This window comes from Eurosta solidaginis, chromosome 3 (assembly GCF_040869045.1).
Source record: "Eurosta solidaginis isolate ZX-2024a chromosome 3, ASM4086904v1, whole genome shotgun sequence".
In the NCBI taxonomy this organism is placed as follows: Eukaryota; Metazoa; Arthropoda; class Insecta; order Diptera; family Tephritidae; genus Eurosta; species Eurosta solidaginis.
Genome location: NC_090321.1, coordinates 186,562,428 through 186,586,827, shown reverse-complemented (window position 1 = coordinate 186,586,827; position 24,400 = coordinate 186,562,428). Strand labels below are relative to the sequence as shown.

The following is a 24,400-nucleotide window of genomic DNA, read 5'->3' as shown; positions in this document are numbered from 1 at the left end:
TACGATCTTTAAAATAAGCCTGAAGTTTTCTTGAAGTACTCCCGTGATGTTCACGTTAAAGCTACGAATTAGTCCCAAAATGATCTCGAAAAATATAATACAATTTCCTTCCCTTCAGAATTCAATCGAAGTCCATTAATTCGCTACGCGTAGACAAAATGGCACTTAGCATGATATGCATGAATCACCTGAAGCACCTAAGTTTGTTGGTATTACAAACTGCAAATTCAAAAAAAAAAAAAAACAAAAAACGATTATCACATTAATATCTTATTTCATTAATTATATTTTTTAGTACATATAACTGACAGGAAAAATTTGTGAAAAACACTAATCACCGAGGTTTGAAACTTAATTTATTTATCGTAGACTCATTAATCTCATATTTCATGAAAAGTCCGGAATGATTTGAAAAGCACCTCGGGTGTTAAGTAAGCCATTCAGAAGGAAACAATTAAAACGACACTAAACTGTGGACATGCCAGCTAATTGAGCCAAAAGTATGCCAGATATGCACCAACATCCAACTAAAATGACAAAAGACCCATTCCAAACTCGAAAGCTTAGACATAAAGCGTCAATTATTCACATTATGATTGTTTGATTAACGAATGATTTGTGTTTATTATTCAATTTCGATGCGAAAACTTTCGGTTAACTGTTTTGCAAAGTTACTCAAGCTGTTAACAATAACGTCAACAAAGCTCATCAATCAATTGTGAAAATTCGTGAAAAGGCATACATTTATTTTATTATGTATTAATGTATGGACGTATGTCCAGCTATTTATTTATTTATTTTTAAGCAATTATTAGATGAACTCAGAATGGGTTGATTGGTAACGAATTTCCATTTTTACCAACCGAAAAACCGCAAATGAAAAATTGCTCTCCACATCAAGATATGCGTACAGCAAAGGCAAGTCGGTAAAATATAAAGATTACGCCAAAAGAGTCTTCCATTCATTGCCGCGGCTTTTAACAATGGCCCCAAACTGGCGATCATGGATGGTCTTAACTACATTGAAGTACCTCCAGCCATAACCAGTTGGATCGGCTGCATGTTAAATTGCAGAACATTACTTCACAATGGAGATTGTATGAGACAACGTAATCAGTGGACAGGACAAGGCCGCTGAGAGTGGTGTTATCATCCCTGCCAAGGATGCTGGACAGCAACCAAATGCTCAGGCGGTACGATGTAAGACACGTCAAACTTACGGCTTACGCGGATACATTGCAGTTGTCACAAGTGGAAAGTGTCTCCCAACAATTAGATCGGTGATTGTTCGGGCGCTTCGGGATTTACAAACCTGGGCATATAAACTCGTGTTGACCGTTAAAGCGGAGAAGACGGATTTTGTATTATTTACTATATAAGGTATAAAGTCCCAAATTATACTAGGCCTAAGCTAGGAAGTGTGACCCTGCAGAAGAAAACTTGTACAAAATATCTAGGAATCATTCTAGGCAGTAAGTTGTCGTGGAGGTTTAACGTGGAGGAGAGGGTGTAAAAGGCCTCGATGGCATTTTATGCATGTGAAAGAATGCGGGGGTCTACGTTTCTCTTTCTCTCATTGGGATTTTATAACGACTGTAAAGCCTATTCTATACTATTTAGACAGACAGGCTAGGCTATCAATGCTTAGCATTAAGCCCTGAAAACAACCCCGACGGCTGCACTGTAGACCTGGTGGTAAAGAACATAGCATTAACAATTGCAACGAGGCTCACTGCCTCGAGGTAGCTTTAGCGCAGACCACATGGCCACAGTAGTACAGCGTCATCAATTACACTACCTGACTACGTATCTGCACTTCGAAGGGGCTCTAAGAGCCACAACAAAGGTCGAAGCTTGCGCCGTAGACGTCCCAATCAAATTGGACAAGATTAAAAAAAGACGAGAGTAAAGTGGAAGTGGAAGATAATATGCAGGTCTTACAACCATAGACTAACAAAGTTATTCCTATCATTAAAAAGAGGGGAATGTAGACTCGTGACGGGTATTCTTACTGCGCTGCTTTCTGATATGACATGCTTGGTCAGTGATAGCAGATGTAGGAAATGTGATTTGGAGGAAGAAGCGATCGAGCACGTTTTGTGCTCGTATCCTGCGCTTCCTAGGCTAATATGTCATCTATTAGGAGTGATACAGCTGTCAGATCTAGAAGCAGCAAGTGGCATAGGTCCTAAAAAGCTTTAAGTATTTGCCAAGAGCACGAAATTATTTTTCAACATGGGTCCTGCTTTTTTATAGGGTTTCTCAATTTGACCGTTAAACACACTGTGGACTTGGTCTACCACATATTTCTTTTTTTGATCTAACAATATTTGGTTAAACTGAATAAAACTGTGTTTTGTGAGAACGTTTTTATTGGGTATGAAATTTTACATTCAGTTTCGACAGCGTGAAACTTTGGAGCGCGTATATATTTTGTTTCTATTATAAGCAGAAATAAGTTTCTGGCGATTTGTGGATGTAGTTCGGTGAGACAGTAAGTTTATCCAGCTGTTGATTTGGTCGTTCTATTCAATGAAAATTTTGCTTTTTTTTATCAAGTTTTGCTGCAGTGTTCCCGAGTTTCTCAATTAAATTAATCAATGAAAGCAATATGATATTCAACTAAAACCATATAGACAGTATTGTATGAATTTAATAGCGTTTTCTTTTCTTTTTTGATTCGGCAACAACCAAGTAAACCCCTTCCAACCTTTGTTTCGGGGGATGCTCCACACTACTCATTCAGCCTATATGACGTCGGCATGGACTGGCCAGTTTAACCTAACCTAACATGGCCTGGTAAACGTTGATTTCAGTTCCTTTGTGTTCCAGCTGGGTTTGAGATTGGGATTAGAATATAAAAATTCAAGTAGAGAAAAATTAGTATTTTGTATTAAAATGTGCGTCAAATTTGTGTACACTTTTAATGTGCTGTGGCGCGACCACCTTGATGTGGTGGTAGCGTGCTTACATATTTTCTCGCCATACAAATTATCAGGCGTAGATATCATTTTCCATTTCATGCTGCAGAAGGCCCAAACATCTTTGGTTAAGGAATCTAAATAAATCTTCTCTGTATGTATTCGTTACAGCGACATTTCGTCCTCGCGGAAGTAAACAAGGATGGTTTTCATTCCGAAGTTGTGAAGAAGGGGGCATGAGCTGGCCAGAGAGATTACTTGAAAAACAGATAAGGGAACTGCATGACTGGACTCCCTTTTCTATTCTGGCTGCGTTTTTTGACGTGCAAGCACCTCGGATCAGCCCTCGAGAGGAGAAGAGCGGAGGGGCCAATGAGGTGTTTGATCTCTTTTATTCTTAACGACGAGATAGTTAAACAGACAGCCCAAAATGAAAATAATACTAAAAACATGCATTCCAAGACGTATTTCACCACATCATATTTATGCTCAATTAGCTCAGATGGTAAATGTTTGTATTCACAAGGGAGGGTTTAAGGCCCCAGATGTTTTATGCTAATTTTTAAGCAGTTTTGTAAAGATAAGAATTATGTCTATGTTCTACGACTCCACTTAACCGATTTTGTTAATACGTCCAAGATAGCTGCAGATAGTGTGAATGTCTAATTTTTTCGGGAAGTGGGCCAGAAAACGATTGATAGGTTATTGCCTACATAGGTAGTCGACCACGGACTGACCTATGCAAACAAATTTAATTCAACCAGTACCGTTATTAATCTTTTGCGTGCTTAGTTCAGGAAGCGCATTGATAGAAATACTGAGGCAGGAAATAAGAGATTGGGGAAAAGACGGGAGAAAGAAAGAGGTAGAGGAAGCGATGGAGTAAGCCATGATAGAGACAGTGGAAAAGAGAAATGGAGATATAGAGACTAGCATTGATAAAGAGACGCAGAGTTTATAAAGGGGATGGAAACAGAGAGGAAAACGTTAGAAGAGAACGAAGGAGTGGAGATAGAAGGATGGGGAGATTTAGAGAGAGATATACATAGTAAGAGGTAAAAACATCTTAGAGGTCATACCGATAAACCAAAGTCAGGGCAGAAAGATGTCAGCAGGGTCTGCTTTTCTCATCTATAAAAAAACCATGCGTTGTAGTACAAAGTATGTACGTACTTTCATTCATTATCCGTTGAATCACAGCTCATCCATTTATTCAAATCAAAGAAGTTTCTTGTTAAACTCATGGCAATGTTGCACATAAAATATGCAGTTAGTGAATCATTGGCTTTCAAAGCAATACTTAATTAGGTAACAAAACATTAAACTTTGTATGTATGTTTCTAGCAAGCTCACCATCAAATCACCATAACGCACATGCAATTACCATGCACAACAGATATATTAGACCGACCCAAAAAAATGTATTGCTTATTTTTGGTGCCATTGACTGAAAACGTTCTTTAGGGAATATGTCAATTTCTTTAGAATTTTTAAACGGTTTTATTTAGCTTGACTCCATGTAGCGAACAGAATTTTTATATTGAAATTTAAGTAACTCTCCGATAAGCTACAAGGTTGAAACTTGGAATATAGTTCAGAATCGATTACATTGCAATACTAAGAAAAAAACTCCGATAGGTTCCGCATGGATCGAAATATTTCAAACAAGAAGGGAAGGCTAAGTTCGGGTGTACCAGAATATTACATACTCAGCTGAGAGTTTTGGAGACAAATGTTGGAGTTGAATGTTGACATAATTTACTTATATACTGTAAAGATAATCAATGTTTTGTTAAAATTTTATTTTAACCAACGCTTTTATTTAATTGTGTGATCAACGTCCTAGCTAGCGATGACTAGAATCTAGGACCTACCTAATTATTTTCTAGCTTTTAGTATTATTACGTAAGTATTGTTTTCAATAAAACCGTTTAACTTATATTTTTTTTAAATTATTTTATTTTCAAGTTTTTAGTTTTTATTTAATTTAGTTCACTTGGTGCCTCATTATTACAAGGACTCTTTCCTGACAATTTGTTAAAATCAGAGTCTTCAATACATAATCATTCCAAAGACTTTGCTCGTCTCAGCACCACGTATGCTTGTCCCTCCTCGAACTCCAAATTATTTTGATGTCACATCTATAGGACTGTATGTAATATGTATTCCAAATATTAGCCAAATCGGATCACAAATACGTTTTTTTAATATCGAGATCCTTCATGTATATAATATGTGTTCCAAACATGAGCCAAATCGGACCACAAGTACGATTTTTCTGAACGGAACCACGTAGGGGGCTGCCAACAGGTCTTACAACCTTAGACTAGCAAAGTTATACTTTTATTTAATGCGTCTTACTGATATACTTAATTGCAACTTAACTGTTTAAACAATTATGGCCGTCCAATAACGCGCGCCAGTCGCTTCTTTGCGTCACTCGCTTTTAAATTAGGCAAATCAGCGCAGATTCGAGGATGAAACGGTCGATTGTGTTTTGCGTTCGTGTCTCGCATTGGTAAGGCTAAGACACCTGGTATAAGGAGTGGCAGAGCTATCGGATCTAGAAGTAACAAGTAGCAAGTAGGTTCTGGTTTCTGACAGGGTTTTTCTTCAGTTGGTCATTGAGCAAACTTCTGGCAACACTATGGACTCATTTATTTTGTGTGATGTCCTCACGGACCAGCCAGTTCAACCTAGCCTCACCCGGGGTAGAGTGCGTGTAAGTAAACATACATTTTTTTTTTTATGATTAGGTCTAATCAACATTCATGTGTTGGTATTGCCATCAATAACACAAATGAATAAATATACAATATTATACAACAAATTGCCAGCCGCATTGAATGTCTGCAAATAAATTGACATTCAACGTGGCCACATAGAAAACGCTTAAGCAAGATAAACAACGGATAATAAATGAAGCAATATGTATGTATCTATATATGTATGGAAGTATGACACAAATAGTTAATATAGCAATATCATTTCGAATCATGCATCCTTTTTATTTTTCGAACTTTTTCCATAAAAGTCCACATATAAAAGTAAAATCTGTATTTTTATTTTTTTAGTCCTATAGAACTAGTTAAGCTCGGACTTCGGCCAAAATAAAAGTCCGGATTGATAACAAAGAAACGGCTTATCCGAATTAAAAAAAAAATTGTTTGTTCCGGATAAGCTGTTTCTTTGTTATCAATCGGGACTTTTTTTTTAGCCTTAAAAAATAAAAGTCCGGGTTTAACTGTTATTTCCGGACTTTAATTTTCAAAAGTCCGAGTTTAACTAGTTCTATTGGACTCAAAAAATAAAAATCCGAAAAAAATTTTTATCTTGATACAAATATATTAAAAGTCCAAAATTAATAGTTTTGCAAGGAATTATATTATAAAAGGAATAACAGTTTCGGCCCCTGCTAAAATTAGTCTCAAATCCCAAAAACTATTTTTCTAAATCTCAGTATTAGCTTTTAAATAACAGTTGATGTTGTTGTTGTTGTTGTACCGATAAGGTTGCTCCCGAAGGCTTTGGGAGTGTTATTGATGTGATGGTCCTTTGCCGGATACAGATCCGGTACCCTCAGGTAACACAGCACCATTAAGTCGCTAGCCCGACCATCTCGGGAACGATTTATATGGCCACATTAAACCTTCAGGCTATCCCTTCCTTCCATGAGGAACTTGGGGTCGCCAGAGTCTCGTCTGTTAGTGAAACAGGATTCGCCGCGGATAGTTGAGGTTGGCAATTATGTTTGGAGAAGCTATATATTGCTATATATATAATAACAGTTGAGGTTGTTGGCACACTATAAGGCAAAATTAAATAAAATTTTCGCTAGTTTTCAAATTGATAAAACTATTGTTTTCAAACTTGACCGTTTGAAATGTGACGGAAAAAAATTTACCAAATGCTGCACAAGCTCAAACGTTTTTAGTTTAAAATGATAGTTTTTATTTCAAAAAAATAAAAAGAATAACCATTTTAGCAAATCTTTTTGAATTTATTTAGTTTTGTATATTGGGTATATACATTTTGTATGAGCATCAGTTTAATGATTATTTGCCCCAACGACAAAGTAGACAAATAGGTAAACAAACTAATGAATATACTTAAAGCTTTTTGTTGTTTGCATTTGTTTCTTCATTTCTTGGCACACATGTTCACAAAGTTGCCTTATTTTAGCGATTTTTCCTATCGTCTGTTTTTTGTATATTTTTTCTTTGAGTAATGAAAAATTCTTCCTACATGCATTTAAAAATATATATCGCCGGCTTAGTGCGTAAATCTGTTAAGTAACATTTCTGTCAAAAATTAATTTTTGTTGCAGTTCGGCAGAGCTAGAGATACCACATCAAGCAGACAGAACAGTAGCATCATATAGTGGCTATTAACAAAGAAAGTCAACTCTATTCTGTATTCATTTGCTATGACTTTAATTAATAAAAGAAATTAAGGCAGTTCAGAGTTTTGTCCATTTCATATTGAAAACAGCGCAATAGCAAATATAAGCTACGGACTGTGAACAACTTTTTTCATTTTATATTTTTATACTCAGTTGAGCAGAGCTCACAGAGTATATTAACTTTGATTGGATAACGGTTGATTGTACAGGTATAAAGGAATCGAGATAGATATAGACTTCCATATATCAAAATCATCAGTATCGAAAAAAAATTTGATTGAGCCATGTCCGTCCGTCCGTCCGTCCGTCCGTCTGTCCGTTAACACGATAACTTGAGTAAATTTTGAGGTATCTTGATGAAATTTGGTATGTAGATTCCTGGGCACTCACCTCAGATCGCTATTTAAACTGAACGATATCGGACTATAACCACGCCCACTTTTTCGATATCGAAAATTTCGAAAAACCGAAAAAATGCGATAATTCATTGCTAAATGCGGCTAAAGCGATGAAACTTGGTAGATGGGTTGACGTTATGACGCAGAATAGAAAATTAGTAAGCTTTTGGACAATGGGCGTGGCACCGCCCACTTTTACAAGAAGGTAATTTAAAAGTTTTGCAAGATGAAATTTGGCATTAACGTTACTAATTTTACTATATATGTGCTAAATAAAAATTAGCAAAATTGGATGAAGAACACGCCCACTTTTTAAAAAAAATTTTTTTTAAATTCAAATTTTAACAAAAAAATTTAATATCTTTACTGTATATAAGTAAATTAAGTCAAAATTCAATTCCAGTAATGATATGATGCAACAAAATACAAAAATAAAAGAAAATTTCAAAATGGGCGTGGCTCCGCCCATTTTCATTTAGTTTGTCTAGAATACTTTTAATGCCATAAGTCGAACAAAAATTTATCAATCCTTCTCAAATTTGGTAGGGGCATAGATTCTATGACGGTAACTGTTCTCTGTGAAAATGGGCGAAATCGGTGGAAGCCACGCCCAGTTTTTATACACAGTCCACCGTCTGTCCTTCCGCTCGGCCGTTAACACAATAACTTGAGCAAAAACCGATATATCTTTACTAAACTTAGCCCACGTACTTACCTGAACTCACTTAACTTGGTATAAAAAATGACCGAAATCCGACCATAACCACGCCCACTTTATCGATATCGAAAATTAGGAAAAATGAAAAAAATGCTATAATTCTATACCAAATACGAAAAAAGGGATGAAACATTGTAGCTGGATTGGTTTATTGACGCAAAATATAACTTTGGAAAAAACTTTGTAAAATGGGTGTGACACCTACCATATTAATTAGAAGAAAATGAAAAAGTTCTACAAGGCGAAATCAACAGCCCTTGGAATCTTGGCAGGAATACTGTTAGTGGTATTGCGTATATAAATAAATTAGCAGTACCCGACAGATGATTTTCTGGATCACCTGGTCCACATTTTGGTCGATATCGCGAGAACGCCTTCACATATACATCTAAGGGCCACTCGTTTTTAAAACCCTCATTAGTTCCTTTAATTTGATATCCATATCGTACAAACACATTCTAGAGTCACCCCTGGCCCACCCTAATGGCGATATCTCGAAAAGGCGTCCACCTATAGACCTAATGCCCACTTCCTCTTAAAATGCTCAGTAACACCTTTCGTTTGATACCCATATCGTACAAACATTCTAGAGTCACCCTGGCCCACCCTAATGGCGATATCTCGAAAAGGCGTCCACCTATAGATCCTCTTAAAATGCTCAGTAACACCTTTCGTTCGATACCCATATCGTACAAACATTCTAGAGTCACCCTTGGTCCACCTTTAAGGCGATATCTCGAAAAGGCGTCCACCTATAGAACTAAGGATTACTCCCTTTTAAAATACTCATTATCACCTTTCATTTGATACCCATATCGTACAAACACATTCTAGAGTCACCCCTGGCCCACCCTAATGGCGATATCTTGAAAAGGCGTCCACCTATAGACCTAATGCCCACTCCCTCTTAAAATGCTCAGTAACACCTTTCGTTTGATACCCATATCGTACAAACATTCTAGAGTCACCCCTGGCCCACCCTAATGGCGATATATCGAAAAGGCGTCCACCTATAGACCTAATGCCACTCCCTCTTAAAATGCTCAGTAACACCTTTCGTTTGATACCCATATCGTACAAACACATTCTAGAGTCACCCCTGGCCCACCCTAATGACGATATCTCGAAAAGGCGTTCACCTATAGACCTCATGCCCACTCCCTCTTAAAATGCTCAGTAACACCTTTCGTTTGATACCCATATCGTACAAACATTCTAGAGTCCCCCTTGGTCCACCTTTATGGCGATATCTCGAAAAGGCGTTCACCTATAGAACTAAGCATTACTCCCTTTTAAAATACTCATTACCATCTTTCATTTGATACCCATATCATACAAACACATTCTAGAGTCACCCCTGGCCCACCCTAATGGCGACATTTCGAAAAGGCGTCCACCTATAGACCTAATGCACACTCCCTTTTAAAATGCTCAGTAACACTTTTCGTTTGATACCCATATCGTACAAACATTCTAGAGTCACCCCTGGTCCACCCTAATGGCGATATCTCGAAAAGGCGTCCACCTATAGGCCTAATGCCCACTCCCTCTTAAAATGCTCAGTAACACCTTTCATTTGATTCCCATATCGTACAAACACATTCTAGAGACACCCCTGGTCCACCTTTATGGCGATATCTCGAAACGGCGTCCACCTATGGAACTAAGGATCACTCCTTTTAAAATACTCATTACCATCTTTCATTTGCTTCCCATATCAAACAAACACATTCTAGAGTCACCCCTGGCCCACCCTAATGGCGACATTTCGAAAAGGCGTCCACCTATAGACCTAATGTCCACTCCCTCTTAAAATGCTCAGTAACACCTTTCGTTTGATACCCATATCGTACAAACACATTCTAGAGTCACCCCTGGCCCACCCTAATGACGATATCTCGAAAAGGCGTTCACCTATAGACCTCATGCCCACTCCCTCTTAAAATGCTCAGTAACACCTTTCGTTTGATACCCATATCGTACAAACATTCTAGAGTCACCCCTGGTCCACCTTTATGGCGATTTCTCGAAAAGGTGTTCACCTATAGAACTAAAGCCCATTCCCTTTTAAAATACTCATTACCACCTTTCATTTGATACCCATATCGTACAAACACATTCTAGAGTCACCCCTGGTCCACCTTAATGGCGATATCTCGCAAAGGCGTCCACCGATAGACCTCAGGCCCACTCCCTCTTAAAATGCTCAGTAACACCTTCCATTTGATACCCATATCGTACAAACAAATTTTAGAGTCAGCCCTGGTCCACCTTTATGGCGATATCCCTAAATGGCGTCCATCCATAGAACTATGGCCTACTCTCTCTTAAAATACTCTTTAATACCTTCCATTTGATACACATGTCATACAACCACATTCCAGGGTTACCCTAGGTTTATTTTCCTACATGGTGATTTTCTTTATTTTGTCTCCATAGCTCTCAACTGAGTATGTAATGTTCGGTTACACCCGAACTTAGCCTTCCTTACTTGTTTTTTCACATTTTGTTTGGTATTGACAGTTGCTGATTTGCTATTCAATGTTGAACAAATTGCAATGGTAAACGTATTGCCATGGCGTAGCAAATGCACAGCCGTGCAAATTGCAAATGCAATGATGCTAGCCCTGCAACACTCGTGCTATTTATTCGGTAGTTATCAGATAACACTAGTCAACTAGAGAAATTACTTTGAAGTCTAACTATTTAATCTCGATGTATTATGGCCCCCTAATTACAAAAACAACCAAAATTTAAAATTATATGGATACGATTTTTTTTTCTTTTTCTGAAATCACGAATTTTCACAGAGGTCTTTCCATTTATTTTATCATATCTTGGAAATTACTTATCTAAATTTCGTTGAGAGAAACACCAGTGAATCCACCGCAAAATTTTCTTCAAGTCTTGATATGAACATTTTTTTATATGATCGACGGTTGTGGAGTTATTTACATAAAAATGTAAAAAAAAATTTTTTTTTTTTGCAAAATCGAGCTTTGTTTTATTTTTCAGAAATTCATAAAAAATCGAAGGTTTTAAAAACTTACCAATTTTATTTCACTGTCTTAAAGCTGTGAACATTATAAATAATTAAAATTTCGTAAAAATACATGAATAAATGTTGGTTTTTTTGACAATAAAGTGAAAATACCCAATTTAGCGAAAATTTTGCATATCAAGCCTATTATAGTTTTTTACAAACAAGTTATTTAGGTATGACATTTTGCGCAACTTTGTCTTTTTAAAACTTACTACGGGCATCGCCAGAAATGAGAAAACTCCATAATGACACTCAAGAAATTTTTCCCCGTCAATTTTTCTTAAGGCAAAACGCAGATCATAAGAAAAAATGCCTCATACTGTATGGAAAATTTAAGTTGCCAACGCGGGTTTTCGTAAGAAAGAAGTATGGTCATATATATTTGTTATCAAATAAATACAAGTTTTTCCTTGAGGCATTTCTTGCGATGTTCTTAGAATGCTTAAATCATAAAAACAAAAAAATCAAATTATCACTCCGTCATAGAAACTGTTATACCTACCTACTGAACATCCCAGCCTGCACAGGCCATTTCCCATAGCATATGAAGTTTTTTTGAAAACCCCTTTTTTCAAACCCTTTCGCAGGTAGTGGTTAAAAAATTTACAGACTCATTAGATGCCTGCCCTGTATGGTATATTTTCGTCGATTGTGACAAACTTAACGAAAAAAAAGATACATACTTTTGAAAATCGAAGTGGCCTACGACTATTTAAAGTAATTCATTTAGTTCAGTCAATGTTATTTTACTAGCATTCCTGATCGCGAAAAGTCAAGTTGTCAACAACAGTAAAAAACTATTAATTGGTTACTGAATTTAAAAAAAAAATGAATAATATCAGTAGAAAATTTGTCTGCAAAAATGACCCGAATATATTTTGTTATGTATGTATGCTTTACACTACAGCAAAAGGGCGGAGAAATTTCACTATTTCACTACAAAATTCATATGAGGATTATTTTAAAATATATGTTGAGAATTTGTGCCAATGTTGGACGCCAAATTCAATTTGTGATAGCTGTATATATATTTTAAAGAAATGGAAATCCTACCCTCAGTAAGTAACAATTACATTTATTAATTAAAAATATTTATGATACTCATTTTTCACAGAGAAAACATGCAAATTGAAAAACCTATAATGTGGAGAGAAACATGTGATCATGATGCTAACTGTTACTTTTGTTTAAGTAAAAAAAAGGATTTGGAAAACATATGATTTGGTCTTATCCCACGATTTCAGCTGGTGGTTTTACTCTTCCCGTGCTAGATTCAGATGGAGTTCCACCTCTTGAAAATCAACATGATACGTATACTGAAGTTCCTCCATCGCCTATTTCTTCATCTTCAAAAATCTCCAGGGTATCAGATGGATTTATAAGAGACCTAGAGCTTCCAAAAGGTAAGTCAGAGCTACTTGCATCCCGTCTAAAAGAAAGAAATTTATTAGAAAAACAGGTTACGATAACTACCTATCGTGAGCGACATAAGCCATATGCTTGTTTTTATAGAAATAAAAACAATATATGTTTTTGCTATGATGTAAGTGGACTTTTTGGAAAGCTTGGCCAAACATATGACGCAAGTGAATGGAGATTATTTATTGATAGTAACAAAGAAAGCCTTAAAACAGTTTTGTTACACAATGGCAATCAGAAGCCATCAATACCCATCGCCCACGCCGTAAATATGAAGAAGACTTATGAAACCATGTCCAAACTTTTAAAATATATTCATTATGGAAAACACGATTGGAAAATATCTTACGACTTCAAAGTGGTAGCTTTACTAACTGGAATACAAGGTGGTTACACAAAACATTGTTGTTTTCTAGCCGAGATCGAAGCGCACATTATGTAAGGAAGGACTGGCCAGCAAGAACCAATCACGAAGTAGGCACACACAATATAAAATATGCTGCTCTAATAAAAAAGGAGAATGTGATTTTTCCGCCATTACACATCAAGCTTGGATTAGTCAAGAATTTTGTTAAAGCGCTAAACAAAAATGAAAAAGCATTCGATTATATTCAAACAATATTTCCAAATTATCCGCTTCAAAAATTTCTGAAGGTGTCTTTGCTGGTCCACAAATCCGAAAACTACTACAGAGCTCAACATTCGAGACGTTACTATCACCCGATGAAAAGGCTGCTTGGAACTCATTTAGACTGACTGCTTCAAATTTTTTAGGAAATAATCGGGGTCCAAATTATAAGGAAATCATTTCTGATTTACTAACCAACTATTCGAAAATCGGTAAGTAGGAATATGATATGATTTTTGTATATTCATCATAATTGTAACCTCTAAATTACATATACATATAATTTCAGGTGCAAACATGTCTCTAAAAATGCTCTTACAATCCCATTTGGATTTTCCCCTTCAAATCTTGGTGATGTCAGTGACGAGCATGGAGAACGATTTCACCAACAACTTAAGTCAATGGAGGAGCGTTATCAAGGATTCTGGAACGAAAATATGATGGGGGATTATAATTGGTTTCTTATACGAGAATCAAATTCAGAAAATTACAGTAGACAAACAAAAAGCAGAAACTATTTTTAAATATTTCAATTACTAAATTTTGTAGAATTCCTTTAATAAAGGTATCTAAAATAGCTAAATAAACAAAAAATATTAAAAATACGTATTTTTCCTTCATTCACTTAATTGTTAATAATATTACCGTTTATCCATGGATTTTCATGAAATAAAGCTTGTCTGATTTGGAATATTCACTGTTTTAGGATCATCTAATAAAAGTTGTAAGTTTTTGTCTTTTTCGATTTTTTACGAATTAAAGAAGAAAAAAAAATGGAAATTTTTAATACAAAAAATCGGTTTTTTATAATGCGATGCAAATAACTCTGAAACCAATAAGTATTTAAAAAAAATGGTATTTAAACAATTTTAAGGTAATTTTATTTGCTATTATATGATGTTTTCTCCAACAAAATCGGTCAACCCGTTCCAGAGATTTGATAAAATCAATGGGTCTCCCATTTCAAAAAAGGCAAATTTTAGAAAACAAAAAAAAAAAAAAAAAACAAAAAAGTATCCATAGAATTTTAAATTTCGACCATTTTTATAATTAGGGGAATATAGCAAATAAAAAAAAAGAGTGGTGATCCAGGGTAATGCAAAAAGTTTAATTTTGTAGAGCAGTGTAATTTACCAGTAGTTCTTCAGTTAAACAGAATTGGCGTTGGGATAGAATTACCCTGTATACATACTTCTACAACTAGCAACTGATGATGACACCACGCGCGTGTCGAAACAATTGTATTGTTATAAATAAAACTAATTTAAACGATTAAAGGTCTTGTTTAGATTATTCTCAATTTATGTTATTGGTAATTTTTCATTATTTATTCCTCTTACAGTATTCTTCCTCTCTTCAAAACTCTTTATTATCTCATACTGCTTTGTTTACAACATCTCGCTTATTTGTTATGTTAATAGGTAATTTGAATAATGATTGTGCTGACAGTGGGCATGTGAGGTGTATTTTGGGTCAAATTTGCAAAAGACATAAAACATTTAATACGTGCCATTTAATACTCGTAGTCTTACGGCACATAAATTAGACTACCTTTCGTATTTATTTGATGGTCACAACATTGACTTGATTTGTATTATGGAGACTTGGTTTAGATCCAATGTGAAACAGAAAAGACAACGTTCGTAGTGGAGGTGTTGCTATATAGTGTAAAGCTTTCTTAAATCCAAGGATAGTGTATCGGTCAGAGCATGGAAGTGAGGTTGAGCGCATATTTATTGAGATAGGTTACGCTCGGGCTAAATGTTTTGTTGCTTGTGTCTACAACCCTAATAGGTCCAATGACCTGGCTGTTCTATTTCAGAAATTGTCGGAGTTTTCTATATATTATGAGCATGTGATTATATGCGTGGATTTTAATATAGATATTCTTAATAATGACTCCCGTAGTAAAAAAAAAATAAATGTAAGGCGCGATAACCTCCGAAGAGATCTAAGGCCGAGCTTCTCTTCCAATTTGCGTCATGCTCCTCTTGATTTTTCCCTACAAATTGGCCGGACGGGACCTACATGTTTTATGCCGACTCCGAACGGCATCTGCAAGGCAGATGAGTTTTCACTGAGAGCTTTTCATGGCAGAAATACAATCGGAGCGCTTGCCAGACACTGCCGAGGGGCGACCCTGCTTAGAAAAATTTTCTTCTAATTGAAAAATCTTATTTCTAAAATTTTGATGTTGCTTTTCCCGGGAGTTGAACCCAGGGCATACGGTGTGATAGGCGGAGCACGTACGTAAATCATTTTGACCAACTCCCCATGGAAGGTATATCTGATCATGAAATGCTGTTCTTCAATGTAAAAGACACCGGCTTTGAAATAACGTATAGGAATTACAATGGTGTAAACTTAGAAGTCCTTAGTGAAGTGGCCTCTCGTATTGACTGGAGTGGATGTTTGTCATTTTCTAAGTTAGACGAAAAATTACAATATTTTAATAACCACGTTAATTATCTGCCAAATACATACGTCGTTCTAAAGACCGTAAAAATCCAAAGCCTTAAAAAACCGTGGTTTACATCAGAGGTTTTTAAATTAATTAAAAAACGAGAGAGGGCTTACAGGGTGTGGAAGCGATGCTAGAATGATTACCACTGGGCACAACCCTATGCATCCAAAATGCTAAAGTAGCTTACTTCAGCATTAAACTTGATGCCAAACTTCCTTCCAAAATTCTCTGGAAAATCTTCACTGTTTCGGAATATCTAAAAATCAATGATCATCTTCAATGCAACGTATACCCCAACGTCTTGAATGCACATTTATTGCGTGATCATACAAATCATAGTACACCCAATACCAATGTCAAAAAGGATAACGAAGATATGATTGCGGTAAAAAATAGACCTAAAACCAATATTTTTGTTTTCACAGAGGGTAATATGGTGGATGCTATTTGGCTATTAAGTCCAATGCAGTAGGTATCGATGGTATTAGCGTACGTTTTATCAAGCTTCTTCTTCCTTATGTAACCTCCTCGATAACGCATATATTAAATTTTTCAATCATATCCTGTGGGCTTCATACACAGTGGAAAAGGGCTAATGTCATTCCGGTCCCTGAATCAAAGACTCCGGTTTTATTCAAAGACTTACGACCAATAAGCTTGGTGCCTGCGGTATCCAAAGTATACAAGAAATTACTATCAAAGCGGATAACTGACTATGTTTATAATAACCATTTACTATCTGAGGTTCAATCTGGATTTAGAAGAGGACATAGTTGTGCTACATATATGTTAAAAATCCTTGAGGATATATGTACGTCCAGCCTACGACCATAATGAGCTGACAGTTCTAGTTCTTCTGAATTTCTCAAGAGCTTTTGACATGGTTGATTATAAAATGTTACATCGCAAGCTCGAAACAGCCTACAAATTCAACCATTTTGCAATTAAGTTAATGCAAAAGTATCTCACTGGTCGCTTTCAGCAAGTTCAATGTGATGATAAGTTTTCTGATTTGAAGCCCATAATGTCTGGTGTTCCGCAAAGATCCATCCTAGGCCCAATATTGTTTACTCCCTTTATTAACGATATAGTCACTTGCTGCCATAATGCCTCTATTCATCTTTATGCCGACGATACCCAAATTTATATGTCTCGTCGGATCGGGCTTTCCGAAGATTTATTTATTAGGCTGAATGACGATTTAAGGCGCATCGGGAGCGATAAAATATTTTTTCACGATGCTGTTACCAATTTAGGATTCAAAATAAATTCAAATCTGACCTGCAAAAATCTATAATATCCTTCGTAACTTATACAGAACTGCCTATTTATTACCGCGAGATGCTAAAATGAAGCTAATCAAAGCTCTTATAATACCTCATATTTCTTATGGAAAACTTATTTACGGTAGCCTTTAACCGGTATCGCTTAATAAATTGCAGGTAGCTATTAACAATACTGCCCGGTTCGTTTTTTCTTGGAGGAAATTTGACCATATATCTTCGTACACTGCCCAAATTCTCGGAAGCGACGTTTGCAATTTCCTAAAAATGAGAAATTTATGTTTCTTATACAAACTACTGCATTTTCAATATTATTATTATTGAATAAATTAACTTTGTGCCAGTCTACTAGGACTCTGAATCTAGTGATCCCGAACTTTAAATACGTGACATCCGCCAGAATGTTCTTTGTCAGTACAATCCGTCTTTGGAATTCGCTACCCTCCAAGACGAAAGCAATCAGAAAAGCCAGATGTTTCAAACTAGCAGTAAAATCCTTCCTTAATTCATAACTTCCCCTATATTATATTATATAATTCTATCATTGATTATTCAACGTATGGGCCATAATGTACAAATAAAAATTAAGATATTTTCTTTTTTAAATGTTATTATTTTCTTTTTCTTTTATTCTTCAAGAAAACTCGTTTTTATATGTTATTTGTAGTTGTAAGATCTGAATGATGTACTATTTAAAAGACATAGTCTTACTTGTACAAATCAAAGTTCAAATAAATAAAAATAAAAAATAAAATATACCAGTCGTTTTTTTGAAATTGTTTGGGCATTATACCAAAACAGTGCGTGAACATTAAGAGGAAGGTTTTTGGTAGCCTACATGAAAATAACCCTGTATTTTCCGAGGTAGTTACTTGTAGCATATCTTAAAGTTTGGCTTAAAATTCTGGTAATTTACAAGTACGTTTCAAATAGTTAAATTTTGGCTTTTGGGAAAGTTTTCCCTAAAATATAAAGGAAGATATTGGTATTTTCCCTGAAAATTATATATAAAATAACTTTTAAGTTCCCATAGAAAACTGGTATTTTCCTTGCCAGTAACTTATTTGTTAGGAACTCTTTTTCCAAGTTGAACGGCTTATTTAACTTACGTAGTTTTTATTTATATTTATAGTTTTTAAGTTTACAATCGTAGGTTTAAATATACATAAATGATATAAAAAGCTATCTAATAACTTGTGGCCACCGTGGAAGTCATTATTACTAGTCCCCTGAAAGTTCAAATAGGTTCGGTAAGAAGGTCATCTAAATACATCTTATAATAAAAGTTTACCTTTTTCCTGAAATGAAGTTATCCTAGGTAATGCGGGCCATAGGTTTTCATTGATGAACATCGCCCGAAATTGTTAATAAATTGAAAAAATTTGAAAGATCATTTGATCCAATCCGTACAGCCTACTTTAGTTTTACATATGTATATTTAGTACAGTTTCAGGAAAAATTAAGCTTTTAATTGCGAAAATGCTCCAAATTTACTAATAAGATACTTAAATATACACCATAAATACCAGAACTTTACTTTAAGGTGGTAATTAAAGCTTGAATAGGATATTACACGTGGAAATTAATCAGAAATTACCGAATACATACTACTTTTTTAAATTGTTTATTATAAAGGAGGGTTACCGGAATTTTACCAAATGCTTATTTACTTTCGGTTGATTGGTGTTAGTGTCATTGAAATTGTTATGACTGCATTAGTAGTTTCGGTAGTAGATTTTTGCAGGGAGGCCATTTGCACAAAATCCTAAACTCTCTTATTGTTTTTTTTTAAGTAGAAATATATACCTATAGCATATACATATATTACCTAAATATACAGAGAAAAGGAACGGTTAACGAAACAAAGAATATTTAATGAAAAAACAGTCCTTTTAAATCAGGATCAGTATCTTAATTTTTATTTTTATACTCAGTTGAGCAGAGCTCACAGAGTATATTAAGTTTGATTGGATAACGGTTGGTTGTACATATATAAAGGAATCGAGATAGATATAGACTTCCATATATCAAAATAATCAGGATCGAAAAAAAATTTGATTGAGCCATGTCCGTCCGTCCGTCCGTCCGTCCGTCTGTCCGTTAACACGATAACTTGAGTAAATTTTGAGGTATCTTGATGAAATTTGGTATGTAGATTCCTGGGCACTCATCTCAGATCGCTATTTAAACTGAACGATATCGGACTATAACCACGCCCACTTTTGCGATATCGAAAATTTCGAAAAACCGAAAAAATGCGATAATTCATTGCCAAAGGCGGTTAAAGCGATGAAACTTGGTAGACGTTATGACGCAGAATAGAAAATTAGTAAGCTTTTGGACAATGGGCGTGGCACCGCCCACTTTTACAAGAAGGTAATTTAAAAGTTTTGCAAGCTGTAATTTGGCAGTCGTTGAAGATATCATGATGAAATTTGGCAGGACCGTTACTACTATTACTATATATGCGCCAAATAAAAATTAGCAAAATCGGATGAAGAACACGCCTACTTTTTAAAAAAAAATTGTTTAAAATTCAAATTTTAACAAAAAATTTAATATATTTACTGTATATAAGTAAATTAAGTCAAAATTCAACTCCAGTAATGATATGATGCAACAAAATATAAAAATAAAAGAAAATTTCAAAATGGGCGTGGCTCCGCCCATTTTCATTTAGTTTGTCCAGAATACTTTTACTGTCATAAGTCGAACAAAAATTTACCAATCCTTCTCAAATTTGGTAGAAGCATAGATTCTATGACGGTAACTGTTCTCTGTGAAAATGGGCGAAATCGGTGGAAGCCACGCCCAGTTTTTATACACAGTCCACCGTCTGTCCTTCCTCTCGACCGTTAACACAATAACTTGAGCAAAATCCGATATATCTTTACTACACTTAGCCCACGTACTTATCTGAACTCACTTTATCTTGGTATAAAAAATGGCCGAAATCCGACCATAACCAGGCCCACTTTATCGATATCGAAAATTACGAAAAATGAAAAAAATGCCATAATTCTATACCAAATACGAAAAAAGGGATGGTAACTGGATTGGTTTATTGACGCAAAATATAACTTTGGAAAAAACTTTGTAAAATGGGTGTGACACCTACCATATTAAGTAGAAGAAAATGAAAAGTTCTACAAGGCGAAATCAACAGCCCTTGGACTCTTGGCAGGAATACTGTTAGTGGTATTGCATATATAAATAAATTAGCAGGACCCGACAGATGTATTTCTGGATCACCTGGTCCACATTTTGGTCGATATCGCGAGAACGCCTTCACATATACATCTAAGGGCCACTCGATTTTAAAACCCTCATTAATACCTTTAATTTGATATCCATATCGTACAAACGCATACTAGAGTCACCCCTGTCCCACCCTAATGGCGATATCTAGAAAAGGCGTCCACCTATAGACCTAATGCCCACTCCCTCTTAAAATGCTCAGTAACACCTTTCGTTTGATACCCATATCGTACAAACATTCTAGAGTCACCCCTGGCCCACCCTAATGGCGATGTCTCGAAAAGGCGTCCACCTATAGACCTAATGCCCACTCCCTCTTAAAATGCTCAGTAACACCTTTCGTTTGATACCCATATCGTACAAACACATTCTAGAGTCACCCCTGGCCCACCCTAATGGCGATATCTCGAAAAGGCGTCCACCTATAGACCTAATGCCCACTCCCTCTTAAAATGGTCAGTAACACCTTTCGTTTGATACCCATATCGTACAAACATTCTAGAGTCACCCCTGGCCCACCCTAATGGCGATATCTCGAAAGGGCGTCCACCTATAGACCTAATGCCCACTCCCTCTTAAAATGCTCAGTAACACCTTTCGTTTGATGCCCATATCGTACAAACACATTCTAGAGTCACCCCTGGCCCACTCTAATGACGATATCTCGAAAAGGCGTCCACCTATAGACCTCATGCCCACTCCCTCTTAAAATGCTCAGTAACACCCTTCGTTTGATACCCATATCGTACAAACATTCTAGAGTCACCCTTGGTCCACCTTTATGGCGATATCTCGAAAAGGCGTCCACCTATAGACCTAATGCCCACTCCCTCTTAAAATGCTCAGTAACACCTTTCATTTGATTCCCATATCGTACAAACACATTCTACAGACACCCCTGGTCCACCTTTATGGCGATATCTCGAAGCGGCGTCCACCTATGGAACTAAGGATCACTCCTTTTCAAAATACTCATTAACAGCTTTCATTTGATACCCATATCGTACAAACATATTCTAGAGTCACCCCTGGTCCACCTTTATGACGATTTCTCGAAAAGGCGTTCACCTATAGAACTAAAGCCCATTCCCTTTTAAAATACTCATTACCACCTTTCATTTGATACCCATATCGTACAAACACATTCTAGAGTCACCCCTGGTCCACCTTAATGGGGACATCTCGAAAAGGCGTCCACGGATAGACCTAAGGCCCACTCCCTCTTAAAATGCTCAGTAACACCTTTCATTTGATACCCATATCGTACAAACAAATTCTATAGTCAGCCCTGGTCCACCTTTATGGCGATATCCCTAAATGGCGTCCATCCATAGAACTATGGCCTACTCTCTCTTAAAATACTCTTTAATACCTTTCATTTGATACACATGTCATACAACCACATTCCAGGGTTACCCCAGGTTCATTTTCCTTATTTTGTCTCCATAGCTCTCAACTGAGTATGTAATGTTCGGTTGCACCCGAACTTAGCCTTCCTTACTTGTTTTTTTAATTTTCGTACATTGCAGTAATATATCTATAATGGTAACGTGTTATTTATCTTTAGCCAATTCTGTAATGGCTAACTTTTACCAAACTTCAAAAAAAAAGTACAGATTCAATTTATTAACCACTAGCAAAAACAAAAGGCTTATTGCCATTCTTCACTTGTAGGAATTCACAATAGCCCTTCCAACAAAAAAAAAAAAAAAAAACCAAAGGCGACTCCACCTTAGTATATATGTATAATAGCAAAAACAACGTATGCACCTAGCTAACTTCAATCTGATCTTCTAAAAGCCTGTTCATTTACAGTTTGCTAAACTTTTACATTTTTTTCTGTTTTTAAAAGTGCCCAGTGCCACACCCATTTTACGAAGTTTTACTAAATTTCAAAAGTCATAAAGTTAACCAATCCAGCAAGTTTCATCAGTCAAAAAAGGGCGTGGTAATAGGTTGAATTCGCAATATTCAACCAACCTGTTCTGAGTCTAAATCAGTATAAAAAGTTTCGTAAGATATCCAATTTTTGCTTAAGTTTAATGGATGGTTATGACGCATTCAAAATCTTTTTTGATGCTACCAATTTTGATATGCAATAGTCTATATCTATCTCATTTTTTTTGTCATTTCCCACTCTAATGCATATACAGTGAAATTCCTTATAACCGTACACTCACCGTCGCAGTGTTTTTGTCCGGCTATGGGAGATGTCCGGTTATAAGGGATGAAGTCACAAAATATATACCACACATATAAATTATATTGTACGTAGTTTACTAAGAAATTTTCGGAAGTAACGAATATTTGCATACTTTACTATTATATATAAATACATATATGTACATATATCGATTAAGTACATTGTACATTGCACACCTTATCTCCAGCCATGCCAGCACAGAACAAAATTGTGAGTCTTTCCTTTGATAGTTTACCGCCCACGCATTTTTCGGATTTAAGGGCAAGGGTTTTGTCAGGTAAGGCACGAAAGAAAAAGCCACTTTCGTCTGCATTGTAAATGTCTTGAGGCTTGTAACGGGTCAACAGAGATGACAGTTTTGTCCTAAACTGTTCGACACCATCCTGGTTTACATCTGCAGCTTCACCAGATACGCATTTGAAAGCAACATTATTCCTTATTCGCCACTTGTTTAACCATCCATCTGAAGCATTAAAATTAGGTACACCCAGTTTGCCTGCAATTTCCATTGCCTTTGCTTTCAAAATGGGATCAGAATTCGGAATGTTTTGACTTATAGCCTTAGCGAGCCAACTAATATACATCTTATCTACTTCAGAGCTACCTTCTTTAAGAAAACTTCGCTTCTGATGAAAACTAATTCCAGGTTTCCTTTTATAACGAATTTTTTCTTTATTTTTATTGATTTCAGCAGCTTGTGTTTTGCCAATATTGAACCCTTCAAAGCAAAAGAAAGGTGTACCATGTGTACCATTAAACTTTTGGGCTCACTACACTTTACCTTTTTGCAACTCCACGTACTGATAATTTATCTTTTTCGAGAAAATAATTTTCATTTTTTTCTTTAATAGAAACTACCTTGTTTTTCGGCGCCATATTATTACGAACTTTGAACGCAACCATTCGCATGTATCTGACTTAACAAACTGAATGGAAAACTACCCTTAATTTGAAACACACGACTTGAATGTGTGCATACATGTTAAAAGGGAAATCACCTATTTCATTTTTATAATGAACAATAAAGCTTCCTTGTGATATTTTTGAATTTTGTCCGGTTATGAGAAATTTTTTTATGAAAATGGTTTGAAATACTTTGTCCCCGTCCGGTTATTAGAGTGTCCGTTTATTAGAATGATATTTGTATGAAAAACTGAATGAAAAGCCTGTGTGCCCAAAATCTGTCCGGTTATAAGGACAGTCCGTAATGGGGAATTTCACTGTATATTCAAATGACATGGCCGTACATTTCACACTTGCCTGCCACCCAAGTTTTCTATTGTCGAAATAAAATCTCGATTGCAATTTTTTCAATTACAATAGCAATTTGCAGTTAATTTATTTAAATTTTTTTGTTCATCTAAATGTTCATTGAATTTGTAATTGGTTTTGATTACATTGAACTTCTTATTATACTCAGTTGAGCAGAGTTCACAGAGTATATTAAGTTTGATTGATAACGGTTGGTTGTACATATATAAAGGAATCGAGATAGATATAGACTTCCATATATCAAAATAATCAGGATCGAACAAAAATTTGATTGAGCCATGTCCGTCCGTCCGTCCGTTAACACGATAACTTGAGTAAATTTTGAGGTATCTTGATGAAATTTGGTATGTAGATTCCTGGGCACTCATCTCAGATCGCTATTTAAAATGAA

The 24,400-nt window shown here is 35.8% G+C and overlaps 1 protein-coding gene and 1 pseudogene across 1 annotated transcript in view; both read right to left on the bottom strand.

The window, feature by feature from the left end:
• Dh31-R (Diuretic hormone 31 Receptor) overlaps positions 1-24,400 on the bottom strand; it is a 460,651-nt gene that overhangs the window by 213,482 nt on the left and 222,769 nt on the right. The gene's annotated exons all lie outside the window — the stretch shown is intronic.
• On the bottom strand, positions 166-23,646 carry LOC137246066 (tigger transposable element-derived protein 6-like; annotated as a pseudogene).